This window comes from Phocoena sinus, chromosome X, assembly GCF_008692025.1.
Source record: "Phocoena sinus isolate mPhoSin1 chromosome X, mPhoSin1.pri, whole genome shotgun sequence".
Classification (NCBI taxonomy): domain Eukaryota; kingdom Metazoa; phylum Chordata; class Mammalia; order Artiodactyla; family Phocoenidae; genus Phocoena; species Phocoena sinus.
In genome coordinates, this window is record NC_045784.1 from 59,675,745 (window position 1) to 59,702,240 (window position 26,496).

At 37.5% G+C, this 26,496-nt stretch overlaps 1 protein-coding gene across 2 annotated transcripts in view; it reads left to right on the forward strand.

The window, feature by feature from the left end:
* Positions 1-26,496, forward strand: part of EDA (ectodysplasin A) — a 389,197-nt gene that overhangs the window by 63,266 nt on the left and 299,435 nt on the right. The window lies entirely within an intron of this gene.

Sequence of the window (26,496 nt, forward strand, 5' to 3'; positions counted from 1 at the left end):
CCTCTCCCGTTGCGGAGCACAGGCTCCGGACGCGCAGGCTCAGCGGCCATGGCTCACGGGCCCAGCCGCTCCGCGGTATGTGGGATCTTCCCGGACCAGGACACGAACCCGTGTCCCCTGCATCGGCAGGCGGACTCTCAACCACCGTGCCACCAGGGAAGCCCTGTGATCCATTTTGAGTTAATATTCCTGTATGGTATGAAGAAGGGGTCCAGCTTCATTCTTTTGCACACGGGCATGCAGTTGTCCAAGCACCATTTGTTTATAGACTATTATTTTCCCCCATTGAATAAAGTTGTCTTGGCACCCTTGTGAAAAATCAGTTGATTGTAAATGTAAGGGTTTATTTCTGGATTCTCAGTTATCCTCCATTGATGTATATGTCTATCCTTAGGCCAGTCCTGCTGATAAATATGTCTATCCTTATGCCAGTACCACACTGTCTTAATAACTTTGTAGTAAGTTTTGAAATCAGGAAGTGTGAGTCCTCTAACTTTGTTCTTTTTCAAGATTATTTTGGCTATTATATGTCCCTTGAATCTCCATATGAATTTTAAGATTAGCCTATCCAATTTCTGCAAAGATTCTGGTTGGGATTTTCATAGGGATTATGTTTTTCCACCTTTATTGCAATATAATTGACATATAACATTGTGTGATTTTAAGATGTACAACTTATGACTTGATATATGTATATATCACAAAATGACTACCACAGAAAGGTTAGTAAAACACATCCATTACCTCACATAGTTTCCCTTTTTTGGGTGTGTCTGTTAAGAACTTTTAAGATTTATTCTCTTGGCAAGTTTCAAGTATACAATGTAGTATTGTTGACTAGAGCCACTATGCTATTCATTAGATACCCAGAACTTATTCATCTTATAACTGGAAGTTTGTACCCTTTGACTATGACTACCTCCACCTATTCCCCACCACCTGTTCCCCCCACCCCCAGCTCCCCTTGCAACCACCAATCTACTCTCTGTTTCTATGAGTTCAGGATTTTTTTCAGATTCTACATATAAGTGAGATCATAGGGTATTTATCTTTCTCTGTTTGATTTATTTCACTTAGGATAATTCCCTTCAAGTTTATCTATATTGTCACAAATGGCAGGATTTCCTTCTTTTTTATGGCTGAATAATATTATATATTTTATATATATATATATATATATATACACACACATATATATAATTCTCACATTTTCTTTATCCATTCATCCATTGAAGGATACTTAGGTTGTTTCCATGTCTTGGCTATTGTGAATAATGCTGCTATGAACATGGGGGTTCAGATATCTCTTTGAGATAGTGATTTCATTTCCTTTGGATATTGTGGGATTGCTGGATCATATGGTAGTTCTGTTTTTAATTTTTTGAGGAACCTCCATATTGTTTTTCATAGTGGCTATACTAATTTATATTCCCACCAATAGTGCAGAAGTGTTCCCTTTTCTCCACATCCTCACCAGCACTTGTTTATCTCTTGTCTTTTTGATAATGTTACTGAATTGGTTGACCCCATGCAGGATCCTAGCCTGGGCCAAGAGCCCCTGTCTCAGCCAGGGAGGTTGTTTTTCCAATTGGATTCACGCAGCCAATAACAAAATTGATGCTGAGACTGGAACAGCACAAGCTTTATTCAATGGCCAAAGAATGGAGAAGCGGGAACCTAGTTCATAAATCAACTTCTCAACCCAGTTTGGGTGGAGACACGAAATATATAGGAGGGTCAAGGTAAAAGGGAGGGAATTGAAAAAAGTAGGAGGAATATATATTCATGACTTATCTGAGAACAGGGGGGTGATTTGGACCCGGAACTGATGCAACTGTCCTTTTCAGTCCTTGTATGGGCTTTTCTGATTGTTGTCATGGCAGTCAGTCAACTGTCGTGGCACAGCTGGGTATCCCATTTAGCATGCTGAAATATTACAATGAGCCTATAATGAGTCTCAAGGTCTACTGGAAATCAGATCTCCCACCATCTTGGGCCTAGTTGGTTCTAACCAGTTCTTGTTTTTTTCTCTTTGCAGCTTCCTCCTGAAACAGATAAGAGTAATTGGTTACTATTCGAGTGAGGGACAGGGATATGATTCTGGGCAACAGCCTTGGCAACAATAATAGCCATTCTAATAAGTGTAAGGGGATATTTCATTGTGGTTTTGATTTGCATTTCCCTGATGATTAATGATGTCGTACACCTTTTCCTGTATCTGTTGGCCATTTGGATATCTTCTCTGAAAAAATGTCTATTTCAGTTCCTTTGCCCACTTTTAAATAGGATTATTTATTTGTTTTTATTTTGTTTTTGATGCTATTGGAAGTGAAATTATTTTAAATTTTCATTTCCAATTGTTTGTTACAAGTATAGACATACAACTAATTTTTTTATATTGACTTTGCATACTACAAACTTGCTGAACTCATTTATTAGCTCTAATAGTTTTTTTGTGGATTCCTTACGATTTCCTTATAAAATATCATGTCATCTGCAGGTTGAGATAGTTTTACTTCTTCATTTCCAATATGGATCCTTTTTATTTCTTTATATTGCCTAATTTCATAGCTAGAACCTCCAGTACAATACTGAGAAGAAGTCTTGAGGGCAGACAACCTTGGCTTGTCTCGTCTCACCATTTAGTACAATATTAACTCTGGGTCTTTCCTTGATACCTTTTATCCAGTTGAGGAAGTTCCCTTCTATTCCTAATTTGTTGAATGTTTTCATTATGAAAGGGTGTTGAATTTTGTCAACATGTATTTATGTCTTTTGAAATATTTATTTTTCCCTTTATTCATATGGTGTATTTCATTAATTGATTTTCTGATGTTAAACCTGAATTCCTGGGATAAATCCCAGTTGGCCATGGTGTATAATCCTTTCTCTGTGTTGCTGGATTCAGTTTGCTAGTATCTGGTTGGGAATTTCATGCCTACATTCATGAGATATTGTTCTATAGTTTTCTTGTCTTGTGATGTCTTTGTCTGGTTTTGGCATCAGGGTAATACTGACCTCATAGACTAAGTGGGGGAAGTGTTCCTTGCTCTTCTATTTCATGGAAGAGTTTGTGAAGTGTGGGTGTTAATTGTCCTCTAAATGTTTATTAGAATTCGCCGGTAAAGCTATCTGAGCCTAGGCTTCTTTTGTGAGTTGTTTTTTCAGTACTAACTTAATTTCTTTACTTGTTATAGTTATATTCGGGTTTTCAATTTCTTCTTCAGTCAATTTTGGTAGTTTTTTTCTTTTTAGGTATTTGACCATTTCAGCTAAGTTATCTAATTTGTATACATACAGCTGTTCATAGTATTCCTTTATAATCCTTTATATATCTTTACAGTCAGTAGTATTGTCCCCTATTTCATTCCTGATTTTAGCAGAGTCTTTTTTATTTTTTGCTTCATTAGTCTAGCTAAAGGTTTGTCAATTTTGCTCATCTTTTCAAACAATATAAATAGCCTTTTGAGAAGGGAAACATCAAATTAATAATTAGAAGGTGGCTAAGTAACCTCTATATAATGGTCTCGCTGGCAGTGTGTTCTTGGGTACTTGTTTCTTAACATCTTGGGGACTCAGTTGCCTCATTACAAAATGGGGTGATGAGGCTTGCCTCACAGATTTGACTTTAAGATTAGCTGAAATAACATGTAAAATCTCTAGCACAATACCTATTCATGGTAGACTTTCACGAAAGGCTCATGTCCTTTTCTTCCACAACATTATGCTGACCCCAATTTTACTGCAGTATTCTTTGGTTACCAGGTCTAACTTAATAAAGAAAACACTAGAGGTGACTTCTCTTTTAAAGTCTGAAAATATATTTTTCTGTGCTGTCTGCCTGCCATAGAACCAAAATGATAACACATCAACTTCTGAATGTAATCGTGTGAAACAATGATAGTTTAACATTAATAACCATAGCTTAGTCTATAAGCACAACTGAGATCCTATATAATAAATTATCATGCTCTGTATTATTTTCATCTTTTTCTCATCTCAGTTGTTATTTCATTTTCCCATCAAATCTCCATAGAGATAATTTCTCTCTTCTTGAAGGGGAGTGCTATCTCTAAGATAACTCTAACATTTTTAAGCAACAATTATGATCTTCTAATGAACTTTTATGAACTTTATGATAATTTCATACAGTTATAAAAATTATCAAAATTCCTTTCAAATCATGGTATACAGTATTCAGGTAAAGAACTGTATCTCTGATCCAATTTTACTTTTTTTTTTTTTTTTGCGGTACGCGGGCCTCTCACTGCTGTGGCCTCTCCCGTTGCGGAGCACAGGCTCCGGACGCGCAGGCTCAGCGGGCATGGCTCACGGGCCCAGACGCTCTGCGGCATGTGGGATCCTCCCGGACCGGGGCACGAACCCATGTCCCCTGCATCGGCAGGCGGACTCTCAACCACTGCACCACAAGGGAAGCCCCCCAATTTTACTTTTTATTAAAAGTTTCTACATCCTGTTGTTATGATTTGCGTTCACTCTTTCCTGAGTATCCTTTGGCCTAATCTCCTCCGTAGGTGTGCACCCTCATGACTTGCTAATAATTTGGGGAAGTAAGAACATTTTTCTTGTAAACTTTGGGTCAGCGAAGAGTGACTCCTTTGGAAATAGGAATTGAATGTTATCGTCGCATATATGAACTTAGTGTTTAGCCCATATATTTTCCATTCTTCTGAAGTGAGGCAGAATTGATAGTGCCTCACTTCCCATGGAGGAAAAATTAAATTGCAGAGTTGGGGTTATGGTGTGGTTATGATAGGATCTCTGTGGCCCAGCCTGATACAAGTAGATCACACAACATCATGATTCTAACATTGATGATAGGAAAGCACTCCTTCCCCGCAAGGTGCATGTTAGTAGAGTTCTCAGGAGCAACCTCTTATCTCAATAAGTCCCCAACTCCAATCAGAAGACATTTTTTTTCCTATGGGATATGGACAGTGAAGACTGAATGGATATGAAGAATTCATTCTTAAGAGACCTGCCTTAGCTCATGTTCTTTACTAGCAATGTGATCTTAGGCAAATTATTCAATTTCTCTGAGCTTCAGTTTCTATGTGCATAAAATGCTGGTGGTGATAAAGAGTTGTTGTGAAGTTTTAATAAGTAACGTGTGTAAGTACTTAACACAGTGCCCAGCTTATTGTAAGGAATCTTTATCAAAATAACTTCTTTCTTGTGACCCACCTGGGTATTGCAACAGGCTCATTAAAGCTTTCTCTGACTGCATTTAAAATTTTGGATTTTGGACTATTTATCTTAAATATTGTTAAATTTTTTTAGATTCATACAGTTTAAGTTACTACTGGTAACAAACCATGTTTGTTTACCCTATCCTATTATTGCAACTAGCTCTGCCATTGCTGGTCTTTTATTTTGGTTTCTGTCCAGCCCATGCCTATACTAACTTCTATATTGCCACCAGCTCTTATAATCCTCCTGTGTCCCAGACAGTGTTCCCTACTTGTCTGGTATGGATCAGGCCCCAACTCAGCCAGGCCAAATGGTATCTTACCAGGAAAAGTAGACCCTGTTGGCTGCCATGTTGTTGTGATGGCAGGAAATGAATCTCAATAGATGAAGAGACTCTTGCATTATAACAGGCAGGAGATTTACATCTGCTTTGGTGATATTACCAAAGTTTGTTTATGGACCCATCGGCTCTTATAATTGGAAGATACTTCAAAGATTATCTAGTCCCATTCAATAATAATGATATCAGACATCTATTGAGTTTTCATTGTATGTCAGGCACAGTGATAAATGCTTACCTGCAGTTTTTTACTTAATCTTTTCGACAACTCCTAGAAGTATCCTATTTTTGTCTGCATTTTTATAAATGAGGAATCAGATTCAGAGAGGTTAACTCACCTAGGTTTATATAGCTAAGAATCAACAGATCCAGGTGTCAAGCTCAAGTCTGATTCCGGAATTGCATTCTTCAGTACATTATATAGTGACCCTCCTACACTGCAAGTAACGCTTCTAGAGGATTCCTGAAAGATTACTCTGTATTTTGCTTGAATATCTTCAAGGATGGTCACTTTACTCTTCTTTTGAAGCAGCTCCTTCCATTCATTATTTGACAATTTTAGTGGCTTAGTGGGAAAGATGTTAAAATCTGATTCTTTCTAACAACAAAATCATAGACAGAGTAGGAGGGATTGGAAGATTGTCTCATTCATTCCCTTCATTTTACATTTACTTTTAATACTTAAGATAGGTTTTATGATTTCTCTTAATTTTAACTTAGACTAAACATTCCCAGTTTTTTCATTCCTTCCTTGTATGAATGATTTGCAGGATTTTCATTATACTGGAAACACTATTTGGAACCTACTCTTAGGTGTTTACTTCTCCTTTAAAATGGAGCACAAAGAACTGGACCTCATACTTTAGAGATTATTTGTCTGGCTCAGAGTATAGTGGAATTGTGCCTTTCTTTAATCCAGTCATTAGACTTCTCCTAGTATAGACTAAGATTGCTCTGGGCTTTTCTTTTCAGCAGCCATGTCATGAACTTGTGGCCAGATCAAAGAAACCATTTTTGAGACGAGGCATTTCTGAAATCATAGTTCTGAACCACTGATTCAAGAATTATTTTTTTCAGCTCTGAATCTCTTTATACTGGTTTCATTGGTAACCTGTTTGCTTAGAGACTGATTTACTGGACAAATGAAATGGCATTTGTAACTGCGTATTAAACTGTTTATCTTTATACGTATATACCTACATTTGGTTAACTTATAAACACCAACATTTTCCACATTTGCTGTTCAAATCTTAGATGGACTAGTTTATAGACCATTGACTTCGAATGGAATTGTGAAGCTAGTCCTTATCTGAAGCCTAGGTGACGAAAGGCTTTCTTTCCCAAGCAAAAGGAATGATACTCCTGTTGCCTTCTCAGTTCTGTACTCTTTCTCTGCCCTCTAGGTGGAAAGGAGAGGGCAGCATAGCCTGTGGGAAAAGACTGCAGGAGTCAGAGCAGCCGACCTATAGCTGACCTGAACAATATTGTTAAAGGAAAAAGAAATTGCAGAATGAAGAGAGGATCAGTTTTGATTGGAATTTAGACATCTTTACTAGTCCTTGGATGATTCAGGTCATACTTTTAAAGGAGAAATCTTGGAGAATAGGAGGGAAGCACTAGGGATTGAACCTCTTTTTACCACACTTTAGATGATACCAGAATTATTTTGTTACATTAATGATTTTAGGATGTAAATGCTTACTCATTGTAGTATATAGAAGAACTGTCATTTGCAAATATTTGAGGTTTTTTGCCTTTGAAAACCTCAACTCCCTAGACTATACTCTGTACCTCGATTTCCTTATCTATAAAGTGAGGATAAGAGTACTTACACTGTTCCCTAGTTTCCCAATCACCCCATACAGAAAGTCCTCTCTCTCTCCACTTAACGTTTCTAGTGCTATAAACTACTCTTCAGACCTAACATATAAATTGTGTAAATTGTGGTTACATGTATAAGTGTTTTCTGTCTCCTACTAAATTATAATCTTCTTGAGGTCAGGGGCTAGTTGAGTTTTCATCTTTTTTAACCTTCATAGTTCCTGATCTAGTGCTTATATATTTAATACAGTTAAATATTTATTGTAATAATTTTAGAGGCCTTCTTTAAATCATGATTTTGTCTCAACTTTTTCTGATAGAACAGTGAGAATTTATTTAGGCATTTGGAGAAGCATGAACAAGAAATAAGTAGAAAAAAGGAAAGGAGAACAAAATAAAGTTTACTTGACATAAGAGAAGAGCCAAGTTAGGAAGCACACAAGGAATGAAAAATTATGTGGATTGTTTAAAATTTAAGCAGAAATGTGTCAGTGACTATTTAGAGAAATCCGTCATCAATGTGAGAAAGCATTCAAGTCATAGTTGTTTTTAATCTCTACTAGTTAATTAGTACTAGTTCTCAAGTGCTCTGAGTATGAGGAATCTAAGGAAAGCAAGTGCTTTGGAATCAAAGAGCCTGGCTCTGCTGCTTACTAGCTGTGTGAAGTTTGCCAAATTACTTAAATTTTGTTTAGCTTCAGTTTTCTCTTCTGTAAAACGAATTTTATAGTATCTATTTTAGGGGATTGTAAAGATCAGATGGAGGAGTATGTGTCAGTGTAATGGTATAAGCATTCAAAAAACATTAGCTGTTGCTGGTTTTGTCTTCCTGAAGTTTACTTAACAGTGAGAAAGCAAAAAGGTGTGATTGAGTAGAAGGGTATAACTAGAGGTATTATGTCAGAGAGCTGGATGACATGGAAGAGAATAAAGTTTGACTGGGAGGAGTTAGGTGGAGTTATTATTGATAATGTATGTTTAGCACTTAATTTACAAAGTGTTTTCTAGTAGTGTGTCATTTGGTCCATACTTCACTTCAGCCCACTTAAACCATCCTCTGGAGATCTGATTGATTTTGGCATGTGTGTGGAAGAGCTGTTGTTTAGTCAGGATACTTAAGCAGCCAGAGAAAACAGAGGGGTGATTGTCAAACTTGTTACCTTCTCCCCCTCTCCCACTCCCCCATATTTCCCCCATCGCTATTTCCCTAATCTCTTTGATTGGGAAGGGGTTGACGTTAGTCAATTTGCTTACCAGAGGACATGACAAACACATTCACCTTTCTCTTGCTCCCATTGTTGGCACCCCCACACAACCTTTACTCTTTTGAGCAACACTTAAATGGAGCAGTGTTTCAGAGTTTATTTGCGGAGCATAGTCTTTGAGGGATGGATTAAAAATTTCAGTGAAAGCACAAGAAAGTAATCGGGAGCATAATTGAGCAGGTGGAACAAATGTGTTAAATCTGTTTTGAGAAAACAACAACCGGTTTTAAAGTATTTAATAAACCAGCCTCAGGTTCACTGTTCCATAATCAGGGTGAGAATGAGGGAGGAAAGAATGTATAGGTTTTCTGAAGACATCTGAGAATGCAAGTGCTGCCTCTAGTATGGCTGATTCCAATAGGGAATGGAGGAACCTCTTCCTAGTCATGTCCAGAAAAATTGGGAAGCTTGTCATTAGCTCTATTGTGATGCAGATGTGACTTCAAAGAACCTTTCACTTCATCTTGTATATGTTGTAGTAGACAGAAATATTTCAAACTACCACAAAACAAAGGATTTGGAGGATGAGATTAAAGATTAACATGTACTACATGGAGACATAATTTCTGTTAAGTATTGATCTTTTACTTAAGACACAGCTGGACAGGTATATTTAGTATAGGATTCTTGTATGAAAAGATCGATTATTTTCCCTCTCTCTAAAGCATAGGCCAAAAGTATCAGAGAATTTCTGAATTAGAATGGACACAGAGGTTATCCAGCTCAAGTCCTCATCTCCTCTGTTCATCACCTCAACAATACCTCTACCAAGTGGTCATCATCCTAGGCTTGAAATGTGTCAGTAATGGGGAACTTGGCCTCACTGGAGCCAACCCATGCCATTTGCAAGCCGACCTAGTTGTTATAAAAACCTTTTTCATTTAACAGTGCAGTCAGCAGTCAGCTACTTCTGTCCCTCCCCTCTATGGAGTCATAAACTGTCTTCCACTTGATAGCCATTCAGGTGGAAGACAGAAATCACCATGTCCTCCTGAATTGTCCCCCACCCCCCCAACCTCCCTCCCGGCTAAATATCTTCTTTCAACTGTTCCTATGTTACTTTGTTGCACTTTCCACACTGTGTGTTATGGTCATAATTTTGAAGCTATATTTTCACACATCTTCTGAGTTGTGAGCTCCTTGAGGGCATGGACTATATCTTATATTTGAATGTATCTCATATAGCAAGTGTTTGAATGAGAAACATGGTATTAAATTTCTTCACTACCTAGGCTACTCTTGTTTGGACATTCTCTGAATTATCCTTCATTACACAGATATTTACTGAATGCCTTCTGTGTGTTAGATACTGTGCCAGCATTTAGGAATGTAACAGTGAAATAGACAGACATAGTCCCTGACTTCATGGAACTTAAAATCTAGTGTGAGTTACAGACATGGGAACAGGTAGTACAAAACAAGGTGATAAGGCTGCAATACAGGAAAGACATAGCACATGGTTTTCAATCCAGGCTTTTGGGGTCAAAGAAGGCTTTTGTTTCCTATTGTTGAAGCAGGAGAAATATTCTAGATGTGGTCTGACCAGGCCTGATGATTGCATTCTCCATCTGGATATATGTCTGTTATTGTAGCTTCAGGTGATACTAGCCATTTTTATGCTACTACATTATTGTTCATTCATTCATTCAATAAATTTTTATTGAACACCTACATGCTTAAGGAGCAGTGCTAGGAACTGGGGCTACAACAGTGACTAAGAGGTAGATTTACTATAAAGGTAATGAAGATTAAGTTCCAAGGCCCCTCACTTGCAGGGACCCCTTCCAAGGCCCTGTAGCTAATTTTGTATTTATAATTTTGTATTATTTTTCTTAAAGAGAATCTTGCAATTTATACATACTTCAAGTCCAACAAAGCCTGTATCTGCCTCTGACTAGCATTCCATGGCGTGGATGTACCATAGTTTGTATAACCATTCACCTATTGAAGGGCATCAAGGCTGATTCCAATTTTTGGCAGCCACAAATAAAGCTGCTATGAGCATCCATGAACAGGTTTTTATATGAACATAAGTTTTCATTTTTTCTGGCATAAATGTCCAGGAGTGCAGTTGCTAGGTGATATGGTAGTTGTATGTTTAGGTTTTTTTTTTTTTTTTTTTTTTTTTTTGCCGTATGCGGGCCTCTCACTGTTGTGGCCTCTCCCGTTGCGGACGCGCAGGCTCCGGACGCGCAGGTTCAGCGGCCATGGTTCATGGGCCCAGCCGCTCCGCGGCATGTGGGATCCTCCCGGACTGGGGCACGAACCCGCGTCCCCTGCATCAGCAGGCGGACTCACAAACACTGTGCCACCAGGGAAGCCTAGGTTTTTTAAAAGAAAGTGCCAAACTGTTTTCCAGAGTGGCTGCATTATTTTACAGTCCCACCAGCAAGGAATATGTGATCCTGTTTATTCACATCCTTGCCAGCTTTTGGTGTTGCACTATTTTTAATTTTAGCTATTTGGATAGTATAGTGATATCTTAATGTGGTTTTGATTTTCTTTTTCCTAATAGCTAATGGTATTGGATATCTGTTAATGTACTTATTTGCCATCTTTATATCCTCTTTGTTAAATGTCTCTTCATGTCTTTTTCCATTATCTAATAGAATTATTTGCTTTTTAAACAAATTACTGTTGAGTTTAGAGAATTCCTTATATATTCTAAATATAAGTCCCTTTTCAAATATGTGGCTTGCAAATATTTTCTCCTATTCTGTAAGCTTGTCTTTTTATTTGTTTACATAGGCTTTCGTAGAGCAAAAGTTTCTAATTTTGGTGAGGTTCAATTTACCAATCTTTCTTATTATGGAGAGGATCATGCTTTTGGTGTCATGTCTGAGAACTCTTTGCCTAGCTCTAGGTCCCAAAGACATTTCCTATGTTCTTTTCTAAAATTTTTATAATTTTGCTTTTATATTTAAGTCCATGATCTATTTTGAGTTAACTTGTATATAAGATGTAAGGATTAGGTCAAGGTTACTTTTCTTGCCTGTGAATATTCATTGTTCCAGCACCACTTGTTAAAAACACTATGCTTCCTCCATTGAATTGTTGTTGAATCTTTGTCAAAAATCAGTTGAACATATTTATGTGTTCCTATTTATGGGTTCTCTATTCTTTTACATAGATCTATATGTTTATTCCTCCACCAACAGCACACTGTTTTGATTATGATAGCTATATACTAACACTTAATATGTGGTAGAGTGATTCCTCCCACTTTTTTGTTTTTTTCCAAGATTGTTCTAGCTATTCTAGTGCCTGTGCTTTTCCATATAACTTTTAGAGTAAGTTTGCCTATGTCTACAAAAATTCTTGCTGAGATTTTGATAGGAATTACAATAAACCTGTGGATCAATATGGAGAGAATTGACATGTTTAATGTATATCTTCTATTCCATGAACACAGTATCTCTCCATCTATTTATGTCTTTGATTTCTTTTATCATCATTTTGTAATTTTCAAAGTTATGCATCCTGTACATGTTTTATTAAGTATATACCTAAGTATTCCATATTCTTCAGAGCAATTATAAGTGGTATTGTTTTTAATTTTGGTTTCTGCATGTTCATTGTTAGTATTTAGACAAGCAATTGAATATTTGTGCGTTGATCTTCTATGCTGTGAACCTTTGTGAACTCACTTATATCTTCTAAGAGTATTTCTATGGTTTCATTGGGATTTTCTACACATTCATAGCATCTGAAATAGAGATAATTTTATTTCTCTCTTCTAATCTACATGTCAATTAGGGTATCGAGAGCAGATATTCTTGCCATGTTTCTATCTTAGGGACAAAATTCAGTCATTCACCATTAAGTATATGTTAGCTGTAGAGTTTTTGTAGATGCTTTTTTTCAAGTTGAGGTACCTTTATTCCAAATTACTGAGAACTTTTTTCCCCCGAATGAGTGTTGGATTTTGTCAAATACTCTTTCTGCATCAATTGATATAATCATATGATTTTTCTTCTTCAGCTTTTTCATTATGATGGATTACATTGATTGCTTTTTGAATGTTGAAAATGCCTTGTGTCGTTGGAATAAACCCCACTTGGTCATGGTGAACAATTCTTTTTATATATTGTTGAATTCAATTTGTTAATATTTTGATGAGGAGTTTTGCATCTAAGTTCATAAGCAGTATTTGGTCTTAGTTTTCTTTCTTTTTTTGTATTTTGTCTGGTTTTGGTATGAAAGCAATATTGGCTTCATGAAGTGAATCGGGTAGTATCACCTCCTCTTTCTATTTGAAAGAGATTTTGTAAAATTAGCATTAATTCTTACTTAAATCCTTGGTAGAATTCTCCAGTGAATCCAGCTGAGGCTAGAGATTTCTTTTTCAGGAAATTTTAAATTACAAATTGAATTTTTCTGTTGGTTATAAGGGTATTCAGATTGTCTATTTCATTTTGGTTGAGGCTCAGCTGTTTGTGGTTTTTGAGGAATTGGCCCACTTCTTCTCAGTTGTCAAATTTATGACCATAAAGTTATTTGTAATATTTCTTTATTGTCTTTTTCATGGCTGTAGGATTTAGTTTCATTATTGATATTGGTAATTTGTGTCTTCTCTAGTTTTATTTTTGTCATTCTTGCTAGAGTTTTGCCAATTTTACTGTTTTTTTTTCCCAAGCAGATTTTTGCTTCATCAATTTTCTATTTTGTTTTTCTATTTTCAATCTCATTGATTTCTGCTCTTATCTTTATTTCCTTTCTTCTGCTTCCCCTGGGTGTATTTTGCTCTCCTTTTTCTAGTTTCTTGAGGTAGGAACATAGGTTATTGATTTGAGACCTTATTTCTAATGATGGCTTTTAGTGCTACAAGTTTGCCTCTCAGTACTACTTCAGCTGCATCCCAGATATTTTGCTATGTTGTATCTTCATTTTCACTCAGTTCTATGTATTTTTTATTTCCTTTGATGCTTCCTCTTTCACTCATGGATTATGTAGAACTGTGTTTTCTAACTTCTATGTATTTAGAGATTTCCTTTTGTATTTTTTTTGATTTCTAGTTTTATTCCATTATGATCAGATAACACACTGTATTATTTTAATTCTTTTAAGTTTGTTGAGGTTTGTTTTATAGACTGTTCCATGAATACTTGAAAAACAATGTGTGTTCTGCTGTTTAGTTACGTAGAGAGTTTTATGTATGGAAATTAGATCCAGTTGGTTGTGTTTTTCTGATCTTTTCTATCGTTGTTAATTTTCTCTCTTGTGGTTCTATCTGTTGCTGGAGGCAGGATGCTTAAGGCCCTAACTGTAATCCTTGATTTTCTATTACTACACTTAGTTCTATCAGTTTTTGTTTCATGTGTCGTAAGGTTCTGTTGTTTGTTGTACACACATTTAGAATTGCTATATATTCCTGGTGGATTGATCCTTTATCATTATGTAATATACCTGTTTGTTTGTAGTAATTTTCTTTGCTCTGCAGTCTACTTTATCTGATATTAATATAGTCATTCTTGCTTTTTTGTAAAGTAATGTTTGTATGGTGTATCTTTTTCAGTAATTCTACTTTAACTTACCTGTATTATTGAGTCTTTTGTGAGGTTTTTTTGTAAAGAATATATAGTTGGGTCATGTCTTTTTATTCACTCAGTAAATCTCTATCTTTTGGTATAATTTTTTAAATTGAAGCCTAGTTGATTTACAATATTATATTGGCTTCAGCTGTACAGCATAGTGATCAGTATTTTTACAGAATGTATTCCATTAAATGTTATCACAAGATAATGGCTATACTTCCCTGTGCTATACAATATATCTTTGTTGTTTATTTTATACATATTAGTTTGTATCTCTTAATCCCATACCCCTAGCTTGCCCCTCCCCCCTTTCCTCTCCCCTCTGGGAACCACTAGTTTGTTGTCTATATTTGTGAGTCTATTTTTGTTTTGCTATATACATTTGTTTGTATTATTTTTTTAGGTTTCATATATGAACAATAGTAAACAGTATTTGTCTTTCTAAGTCTGACTTATTTCACCAAGCCTAATATTCTCTAGGTCTATTCACATTGCTGCAAGTGGCAGAATTTCATTCTTTTCATGGCTGAGTAATATATATATATATATATCTCTCACATCTTTTTTATCCATTTGTCTGTTTATGGACACTTGGGTTGCTTCCATATCTTGGCTATTGTAAGTAGTGCTGCTATGCATGTATCTTTTTGAATTAGTGTTTTTGTTTTTTCTGGATATATACCTAGTGCTGGATCATGTGGTTATTTTTAGTTTTTTTAAGGAGCCTTCATACTGTTTTCTGTAGTGGCTGCATCAATTTATAGTCACACCAACAGTGCACAAGTGTTCCCTTTTCTCCACATCCTCACCAATATTTGTTTTCTGTGGTCTTTTTGATGATAGCCATTCTGACAGGTGTGAGGTGATAGTTCATTGTTGTTTTGATTTGCATTTCTCTAATAATTAGCAATGTTGAGGATCTTTTCATGTGCCTGTTAGCCATCTGTATATCTTCTTTGGAAAAATGCCTATTCAGGTCTTCTGCCCATTTTTTGATTGGGTTGTTTGTTTTTTGATTTGATTGGTATATTTAGACCATTTACATGTAAGATTATATATATATACATATATATGGTACCACCATTTTAATAAAAGTCTGCCATTTCATTATTCATTTTATCTGTTGTTTTCTGTGGTTCTCATTCTTCTGTTTCTGTTTTCTTGACTTCTCATGGGTTACTTGAGCATTTCAGCTTGATTTATGTATAGTGTCTTTGAGTGCATCTCTTTTTTAGTAGTTGCCCTTGGGTATTATCATATACACATGTGACTTGTAAGTCTACCAGTAACATTTTACCACTTCGAGTGAAAACTTCACTTACATTTAGGTCTCCTTACCTTCCCCTCATTTAAATACCATTGTCCTGAGTATCAGATGGTGTTATAATTTTTGTTTCAATCATCAAATAAGATTTATGCAATTCATGAGAAAAAAATAATCTATTGTGTTACCTATATTTCTGCTCTTTCTGTTGTTCCGTTCTCCTTCCTGATGTTCCATGTTTACTTCCTTTATCATTTCCTTTGTGTTTGAAGAACTTCTTTTGGCCAGTCTTTCAGGGTAGGTCTGCTAGCAATAAATTCTTTTAGTTTTTCCTTATTTGAGAATGTGTTTATTTCCTTTTCACTTTCAAAGGATAATTTCACCTGATACAGAATCTATGGTTGACAGTTGTTTTCTTTCAGAACTTGAAAAGTATTGTGACACTGTCTACTAGCCTCCATGGTTTCAGAATAGAAATCCTTGGTGTTTTGAATTGGTGTTTCCATATAGGTAACATGTCATTTCTTTCTTTATCTTTTCAAGATTTTTTCTGGTGTTTAACTTTCAAAATTTTAATTATGATGTGTCATGGAATGGATTTCTTTTAAGTTTATCCTGTTGGAGTTCAACTCAGCTTCCTATTTCTATTTCCATGCTGAGGCTTTTCTGTTTTCTTTTGTTTTAAGAGAATTTGTAATTGATTTTTGAAGCATTTTTTTTTGATGTCTGCTTTAAAATTTTGTGAAATAATGCCAACATCTGATTCATCCTTGTGCTGGCCTCGATTGATTGTCTTTTCCCTTTCAAGTTGTTATTTTCTTGGTATGATGGGTGATTTTTGACTGTATCATGGATGTGTATCTACTATATTAGGAGACTCTGGGTTCTATTTAAATCTTTTATTTTAGCAGATAGCACATTGTTTAGGTTTAGCATGTAGGCTGTGGTTCCAATGACAGTTTGCTTTTTGTAGACTTTGTGGTATCATTTTAGTTTGCTTGGTTTATCTGGTGCTGCTGGGACTTCTACTGGTCCTTGCTGATGATGCCTTAAGGGGCAGAAAGGATTTCCCCAAGCCTGTCACTGGATGTCTCTGAGCGAAGGAGGGGCACAGTGGGATTCTTCATCAGTGTCCCCCCTACCCCCACACTGGTCCAAAGTCACTGCACAGGGGAGGAGAATGTTGGGTCTGTGAGACAAAGAAGCTTCTTGGAACTGGGATGTTTTTTGTGACTTGAGTCCCATTTCTCCATTCCATCATCCCTCCCATTGTCTTTGGGTAGGGGTGGAGAGTTTGGGACCCATAGGGATAAAGAGGCTTCCCAGACCGGCTTTCTGCTGTAGCTGGGTCTCTCTTATATGCTCTGCCTGACAGCCTTGGTATCTCTGGGTGGGCAAGGCATCTCAGGCCTGGGGGGAAGGAGAGTACTTCCCCTGGCTACTTATTTCTGGCTAGGCTTCTGTGATATTGTGATTTAAAAGAAATATATATTTGGTCATTCAGATGACTAAAATATATTTCTCATATATATTTGGTCTTCATCCATTGTTCCTGGCTCACACTCCCCAAACCCTTGGAATTTCCTGAGTGATAAGAGCAATGGGAGCATCTTTTGTTATAAAATTTGGTCTTTGTCCTCAGATCCTGAAATCACTTCAGAGCAATAAGGTGAAATGGGTGTCTAATTGTTCATAACAACCTCTTTTCCACCACTACTGTGTTTCTGTTAATGAGGTAACTTTTGGAAAGCACCTAAGGATGGGGGCTGGTTGCCAGGGGAATCAACCTTGATTAGAGCTTAGAGTGTTGGAACTTTCAGTCCCATCCTATGATTTCCAGGGATAGGAGAAGGGCTGGAGGTTGAATCAATCACCAATGGCCAATGATTTAATCAATCATGCCTATTGTAACAAAGCCACAATAAAAACCCAAAAGTAGTGGGTCAGAGAGCCTCTGAATTGGTGAACACATGGAGATTTGGAGAGAGTTGCATGCTCGGAGAGGGTATGGAAGCTCTGTACCCTTTCCCCATACCTTGCCCTATGCATCTCTTTCATCTGGATTTTCTGAGTTAAATCCTTTTATAACAAACTGGTAATCTAGTAAGTGAAATATTTCTCTTGAGTTCTGTGAGCTACGGTAGCAAATTAGTCAAGCCCAAGGAGAGGGCTGTTGGAACCTCCAATCTATAGGTGGTCATTCAGAAACACAGGTGACAACCTGGATGTGTGACTGGTGTCTGAAGTTGGGGAGAAGGGGCAGTTTGTGAGACTGAACTCTTAACCTGTGGAATCTGATGCTATCTCCAGGTAGATAATGGCCGAATTGAGTTTAATTCTTGGACACCTTGCTGGTGTTGGAGAATTTTTGGTGTGGAAACAACCCCCCTCTCCCTACATGTTGGAGTTGGGACCAGCGCCCCTCTAGCTCCCAGTTGATCCTCTGTACTAATAATGTTGGGCTTGCCTAATGTTGTCAGAGACTTCTGTTTGACTCTGGAGAGCAATGAGCCTACCTGGGCTGACTTTGTTTTGTTAGGATGGAGGATCTAGAAATACCAGGTCTGGGTGGCCTTTCTTTGTTGGATGTGGGGATGCAAAATATCCTGTTGTTGTGCTGTTCCTCCATTTATAGGGTCCCAAAACAGCTCAGCTTCTTACCACCCTTTAGATTTCTCCTTCAGTTGTTTCTTGTGCCATTCCCAGCAGGGAAAAACACCATACTGCCCAGACCAGAAGTCTTCCTATTAAACAGAAGTTTAATAATGTGTTTTATACAACTTGCTTAGAATTTAGATTAAATTCACCAGCTTGCAAACATTACTTTCTTCCTTTTGAAAATCAAAAGTACGTTTGCCTCCCTCCAGACTTCTGTCCCTCTCTCTTTATTCACAATTTTGTCTAGACAGCAGTTTGGAAATCTTAGCCCAAGGTCTTTCCAGTATCCTGGAATGTGATTATCCTGGAATGTGATTATTCTAGGGCAAGTACTTCTTGACCTGTTCTTGAGTCTCTGTTTTTAGTTTCTTTCTAATGTATGCTGTACCCTTTCGTGTCCTAAATTTTCTTAACTGAGGATACATGGAAATAAAGTAGGAATTGTTTTTTGTTTGTTTGTTTTCTCTTTGTAACCTAACATTACATTTCTTATTATTGTTGATGGCAGTTTGAAATCCCTGTTTGTTATCCTTGGACTATATCTCCTTCTAAGGCTCATGTCATTCTGAACCTTGGATTTTTTAGTGTTTTACAGGTACATGGCACTCTTTTGTAATTATCATTGGTTATGTCTCCTTTGTTACATCAGTAGACTGATGTATACTAACTTGAGAGTCAGACAGACTTGTGTTTGAACCTCTCCTCTACCTTTTCCTAGATGTGTGATTTGGGATTGCTTTTTTAACCTCTGAGCTTCCATTTTTTTATCTATAGAATGGAAACAATACTACTATTAATAATAAGATATGATACATATTAGGCAGGTAGCATAGCTCTTGACACAGAGTAAGTACAGAATAAATGCTATTACTGTTGTTATTGTACATTAAAAAGAATCTGAGAGTATACATAATTTTTTATAGCTACCTCTTTTGATACCTATCCTTTTCTCTTTTGTAATTTTATAGTTGGAATTTCATTTTTGAGTGACTTCCAGTCAGCTTATGTAAATTAAAGTTCTCAGGGAAGGAGATTGCATATCTTGGAAATTGTGAAATTCATCTAATTTAATTTCAACTGGCATTCTTACGCCAGTGCTGGTGATGGTCCTCTTACTGAGTAGTAAATGCAAATATTTCACAGCTCTGTCTCCATGCAACTGCCGTGTAGGTGTTAAATTAGCCTTTCTTGTTAACCATCCATAAATATTTCAAAATACATACTCATGTGGGTACCCAGCTTGCTTCTACATGCTACAAAAATTCTGGCTTGTTAGAAATTTCATATTATCATATATCCTACCTGTATTTATTGTTACATTTTAAAATAAGTTAATGGTTATAGTGCATCAGCATACTTTTCTAGTGAAAAATGAAATTTATCAGATGCTTGATTTGAACTCTCTGGGCAAGAATCATATTGAATTTTATATTTTGTACAATGCCCAACCCATTGTCATTCAGGTGTTTTATCACTGATTGTACCTAAAGTGATGTAGCAGTTGTCTGAAGGTCAGCAAAGTGACATCATTACCAGTGTGTTCTAACTAACCTGTTTCTTCCAGTGTGTTTTTCCTCTGAGTTAAAGTTGGTAATCTTTTTAATCTCAGTAAATTCTTTAGGTTTCATGTTTGATAGCTATAATTCTGGAACCTCCCAAAACTATCTTAATTAAAGGCATGTTGGAATGTGTTTGAAATTTTTCTGCTGTAGTTCATTACTTCTGGGCAGTAATCTTAAGGATGTGAGTTTTCTTCAGGGATTCAACCTTTGCTGCTTCCCTCCGTTGAGTTTTTTTTTTTTAATCTCTTCACCTCCTCCCCTAGGGAGAATAGGTATCCAGATTGTTTTTAGTCTTTTGGAGATGATTGGAACTAGGGTCTTGATAACTCTAACCTTTGAATGCTCTAGATTGTTTTTGAGGGCTAACATTGGCATTATGGACAAATTCTAACGGGTAATTTAGATTCTGGCATCAGAAATCTAAATGAAATGGAACAAGGTTTAGTTTCTTCCTTCTTGCTATCATGAAATGATGGTGTGCCATGGCTAGGTACTATGCTTTCTCAGTGATGTTTCATTGGTGAGTTGATTCCTAGATGTGGTTTGTTTATATGCTTGTAGAGTGTTCTTGAGTTCTTTGGAGGAATAAAGGATTGATTCACGGTGGCTGGGGATGCTTAATGTTCAATTATAGAATTGTAACTTGCCAGCAGAAATATAGAAAAGAGGGAAAGAGCCCTTGTGCCTGAACTGCAGATGACCCCTCTCTGGGCTTTATGGCCCACTGCTTTTTCATCATCTCTTCCTTTAGTGCAATACGTAACTTTGCTTTTCTTAGAGAGACATATTCTGGCTTCTTTGTGCAGGCTTCTCTTGCTTAGACTGCTTCCACATTGTACCATGTGTCTGGAATAATGCCCTCTCCTTTGTCTGCCAAACCCTTTCTCTGCTGTCAGCCTGAGAGAGCTAGAATTCTCATCTCCTTCATTAAACTCTGCTGACCTGAGCGTCACAGAAGTGACAGCTCCCTGAGGCATAGATCATGTAAACACTTCTTCTTGTCAGTTTATGTAGATGTTCAGTGTTTTTATAGTGCTGTCTTGGTATCTTTGTGGGATAAGTTATCTGTGTTGTCTGGCATCTTAGATTTTTAAATCCACAAAAGGGAGAAATCCTATTAGACTTATGGATATTCGTCTCACAAGTAAGTAGGCATTTGATAGATTGCTTTTTTTTTTTTTTTTTTTTTTTTTTTGGGGTATGCAGGACTCTCACTGTTGTGGCCTCTCCCGTTGCAGAGCACAGGCTCCGGACGCGCAGGCTCAGCGGCCATGGCTCACGGGCCCAGCCGCTCCATGGCACGTGGGATCTTCCCAGACCGGGGCACGAACCCGCGTCCCCTGCATCGGCAGGCGGACTCTCAACCACTGCACCACCAGGGAAGCCCTGATAGATTGCTTTTTGAAGGCAATGTCATTGAGGGCAAAAGTGGACAAAAAGCCTCTGAAAAATTAGAACTCTTGTTGTTGCTTGTTGAACTTTGTAATAGATAACTGACCTTATAAGCTCAGGAAATGAGACTTCTTGAATCATTTCAGTTCTTGACCACACAGTATCTATTTCAGTGTTTTAAAAGTTTTATTTCCTTTCCCCATAAACTAGTCAGCTGACTCAAAGACTTGACTTTATTGCTTAGCAATTCTACTACATTACTTAGTAAGCATAATAATGCTGCCTTTGAATTTACAAGCCATTGGCTGGAGAAGTCTTAAATTTCTGTTGTTAAATTCTCCACAAATCTGACTGAACATGAATCTCTGGGAGTGACATTCGTTACCCATTAACTATGTGAACAATACGTTTTTGGACAGAGACAGAGCCCTCCACAATCCCCTCATCTAGTTCCAACAGTAGCAAACTATTCATAATTTCCCATGCTTACTGTCATACCTTTACTCATATGTTATCTCCTCTTGAAGTGCATTTCTTTTCTCTCTCTGACTCCTTATTCACCTGGCATATTCTTGATTTACCTTAAATGTCTTCTATTCTGTGATCATTTTCTGACCTCTGCATCAGACAAAGGTAGTTACTTCCATCTCTCCCATGTAACATCTTCTACACACCTCTAAAAACACTTGAGCATTATATTTTTACCATTTGTATTTGTGGTCTTCTTTGTGATCTTACCCCCAGCGATTCCACTGTGAGTTTCTGAAAGACAAGAACATTTTGTTTTCCCAGAGTCTTGCAGAATTATTGGCACATCGCATGTGCTCAGTACATCCTGGAAAGAACGAATGAATGAACCAAGGCAGGCATGCCAGTGGAATTAGAAACCATGGCTGTGAGGACTTCTGTTTATGGCTTTGACAGACTAACTTGTATCAGACTAACTAGGAAGGGCTAGAGAAACTGCATAAAATTACAATATACTTATTTGAAAGCATCAGAGAGCTATCAAAGGAAGTAGGGATCAAAATCCCGGAGAGGAGAGATGTATTGAGGTGTGCCCAACATTCTGTGCTACAATTCCCTTTAAGGCATTTGCCAGTGTAAGTGGTATGGGTAGAGACACTGAGAAGCCAAACTGAAAATAGTAACTAAGAGGCAGAGAAGCTGAGCAGAGGTTTCAGCAGTCTCACAGGGCTATAGAGACAAAAATTAGAGTTCAGGGCTACCATAGTAATCAGGACTTGAAGGTCCAAGATACCAGAGAAAAAGAAAGTACAATGAATTTAGTCCAGTATTTTATGCTACTTTTTCTCTTGTGTCATTTGCTGATTTGTAAGTGGTACAGGGCAGAGAAGTTGAAAGTTAAGCAGAAAGTGCCAGATACAAATCTGAGTAGTTAAGCAGAGCTTTCAGCAATTTCACAATGCTGGAGAGACAGAAATTGGAGTTTAGAGACTGCCAAAGAGGAGGGACCCTGGTAATTACCCCAGGTTTTCAGTTGGGATCCCCAAAGGGCTAAACTCCAGGAGTAAGGATGAACTAGAAAAAATACCATTCCTCACAAAGACTAAAGCAGGGCTTTGAATCAGCTAAATCTCAGGCAGTATTAAGGTGATTTGTCCTTCATCACCTGGCAGAAATAAAAGCAAATGTTCTCTGGAGGAAGATAATATCATCCAGAGCTCCTCTAACTTTTTTTTTTTTTTTTTTTGTGGTACGTGGGCCTCTCACTGTTGTGGCCTCTCCCGTTGTGGAGCACAGGCTCCAGATGCGCAGGCTCAGCGGCCATGGCTCACGGGCCCAGCCGCTCTGCGGCATGTAGGATCTTCCCGGACCGGGGCATGAACCCGTGTCCCCTGCATCGGCAGGCGGACTCTCAACCACTGCGCCACCAGGGAAGCCCCTCCTCTAACTTTTAACATGCAATGTCTGGCATTTAATCAAAAATTACTACGCTTACCAGTATGAGTTTGCTAGGGCTGCCGTAACAAAGTGCCACAGATTGGGTGCCTAATCAACAGAAATTCATTGTTTCATAGTTTTGGATGCTAGAAGTAAAATATCAGGATATTGGCAGGGTGTTTCCTTTTAAAGGCTGTGAGAAAAGGATCTGTTCCAGGTCTCTCTCTTTGGCTTGTAGATGGCTGTCTTTTCCCAATGTCTCTTCATATTGCCTTCACTCTATGTGTATCTGTTTGTCCAAATTCTCCCCCTTTTATAAGGATACCAGTCATATTGGATTAGGGCCCACCCGAATGACCTAATTTTAACTTGATTATTTCTGTAAAGACTCTATCTCCAAATAAGGTAATATTCTGAGGTAATAGGGGTTAGGACTTCAACATGTGTATTTTGGGGGACACAATTCAACCTGTAACATCAGGTCATAGGACTGTGAGGAAAAACAGAGAATAGAAAGGCCTTGACATGTGGCTGAGATTTAGAGTTAGGAGGCTCAGACTTAACTGTGCTTAATATGTTCATAATACTTGACAAGATGGAGAATTTCAGCAGAGAACTAGATTCCATATGAAAGAAAGGAAATTCTGGAACTGAACATTATAATGACTAAAATTAAGATTTTAATAGATGAGCTTAACAGTGGATTAGATACAGCTCAAGAGAAGATTGGTCAACTGGAAGATAGGTCAGTAGAAAGTAGTCAGACTGAAGAACCAAGAGAAAAAAAAGATGGAAAACACAAAAACCATGCCAACAATTTATTGGTTTCATTTTAGTGTACTTGTTGGGAAGCCATGAAAATATCACTTAGCCTGTATAGTGAACAATAGACTTATAGTCAAGCACACCTGAACTAGAACCCCAGCTGTGCCTCTTATTCTCTTACTGACTGTTGTCTTGGATTATGGATTCTCTGAGCCACAGTTTCCTCATCTGTAAAAGGAAGACAATAATACTTACCTGACAGGGTTGTTGTGGGAATTAAATGAGATAATACAAGTGCAAGTGCTTTATAAACTACAAAGTCACACAATGACAGCATTTATTCTTCGTTGTGTGTACACAGTAACTTGGACATTTCTACTATTCTGAGCAGAAATCTACAGATTTGCCTTAAAAACACTTCAGAGTAAAAGCCTATTCCATCTGTTGCTGTGACTACTTGGTGAAAAGAGAGGGGTGTTTGCTGTGTTGTGCATTATCCTGTCAGGTCTCACTTTACCATCTTTGTCAAAAATTAAATTTGCTTCTTTAAGATTGGTGAGATTTTTCTGTTTTCTTTTTTCCTATTTCTAAAACACTTCATAGAAATATATCTTGTTTGGGTATGTTAAAGAATTTTTATTTCTGTTTTAGTCTATTTATATTTTTGTCTTTTGCTGTTTGTAATCTATTCACTTCTATAATAAACTCATTTGTAAAATATTTGTTTATGTACTATGTGTTGGGCACTGTGCTAAATGCTTGTGATAAAAGATGAGTAATAGAGCTAGTGGGGAAGTTCAATACTTAAATATTTTTGGTACTAAGATGAATGCTATAGGGGATGCATGTGAGCACAGAAGTGAAGTTACCTCTGGTTGTGTTGCCACTGAGAAGGTGACATTTGAGCTAGTCTCTAATGATTAGTGAAAATATCTGGTGGAGAAAGAGCAGATGTGCATTTCAGGTAGAGGAAACAGGATGTGCAAGGGCACAGGATAATTGAAAGATTTGATGTATTCAGGCATTAAATGTAATTTGGCATGGCTAGGGTGTAGGATGTGAAGCACGAAAAGGAGATGGAGTGACAGATTCAACTGGAAATTTGACAGGTCCTTGAAAAGTAAATGAACAGGGATAATAATGGAGATTAAGCAGGGGAGTTGCATAAATTCTGTGTATTGGCAGTGGTGTGGAGAACGGACTGGAGAGAGGTGAGAGGAAAGGTAGTTAGGAGGCTGGTACAGTAGTCCAAGTGAGAAATGATGAAGGCCTGAGCTAGGGCAGTAGGGATGGAGAGTAGAGTCCAGATCCAAGAGGTGTGACAGAGGTAGCAGATAGGACACATCTATACTATTTGGAGGTTTCTCCCCATAAATAAATTGGGTAGTTTGTATCTCTTATTCTCTTCCTAGTAAACTGCACATATAGAGTACCCCATTGGTGAGGTTTTAATGAAGGAGCCAGAGCAAATATAGAGCATAGAAGGACATATATCAACTAAGTAAAATGAATACAGCTGTGTAGAAGTTGATGTGTAGGTGTTTAGGATTTGGTGAAGTGAGTAACTGGATCGGGGTGAGTTTGGTCAGAGTGGATATCCTTGGATGACTATTCCCTGGCCTCTCTTCTCTCCTTAATTCTCCATCATATCTCTCCTCTTAACCCTCAATTCCAAATTTCTCCTTTCACTGAGAAAAGAAAAAGCAATCAGTTGCCAAACTCCAAAAGTTATTACGCCCACACCTACTCACCTACGTGCATCTGTACCTGTTTTCTCTATCTCCTCTCTTGTTACTATAGATGAACTGTCCATGCTTTTATCTAAAGCCAACCTGTTCACCTGTGTTCCAGATTTCATCTCCTCTTGCCTACAAAATGACATTGCTCCGACAGTTATACCCTAGTTCTCCTCTTTCTCTCACATCCCACAGCAAATCCCTTTGCAATTCTATCATCTCAACATTGTAAATATATCTAAACTAATTCTTCTCCAGTGCTACCACCCTGATATTAAACCAACATCAGCTCTGAAATAGATTATTTCTGTAGTTTCCTAACTGGTCTTTTGCTTCCATCCTTGCCCCTCTACTTAATTTTAATCTCCACAGAGCAGCCATAATGATCCTTTAAAAACATAAGTCCAATCATGTCACCCTCCTACTCCCATTGGCTTTTTATCTCAACTGTCCTTAACATTTCATACAGAGTTACCTCTTTGACCACATTGTCTATCACTTCCACCCCTTACTCTTAGTACCAAACATGCCAAGCATGCCTTGGGGCTGTTGCACGTTCTGATCCCTCTGTCTGGAATGTCTCCCCCTTCACAGATATGCACTGTACACTTTGCTTCCTAACTTCTTTTAGGTCTTTCCTCAAATCACAGATATCCTTCCCAGACTACCCTTTATAGCACACAAAACTCTTCTGCCTACCACCTTTGTTTGACATCTTCTCTTGCTTTGCTTTTCTTCATACCATTTATCTACCACTTTACGTAGTTTAAATTTATTTATTTATTTATTGTATGTTCTCCCCTTACAATGACAGAGTTCTTTGAGGGTGAAGATTTTGTTTTGTTTCCTGCCATATCCACAGTACTTAGATGTATTAGGTGCTTGATAAATATTTTTTTGAATTTTATTTATCTTCTACATAGCAGGTTCTTATTAGTTATCTATTTTATACATATTAGTGTATATATGTCAATCAAAATCTCCCAATTCATCCCCCCCTTCACTTCCCCCGCTTGCTGTCCCTGTGTTTGTTATCTACATCT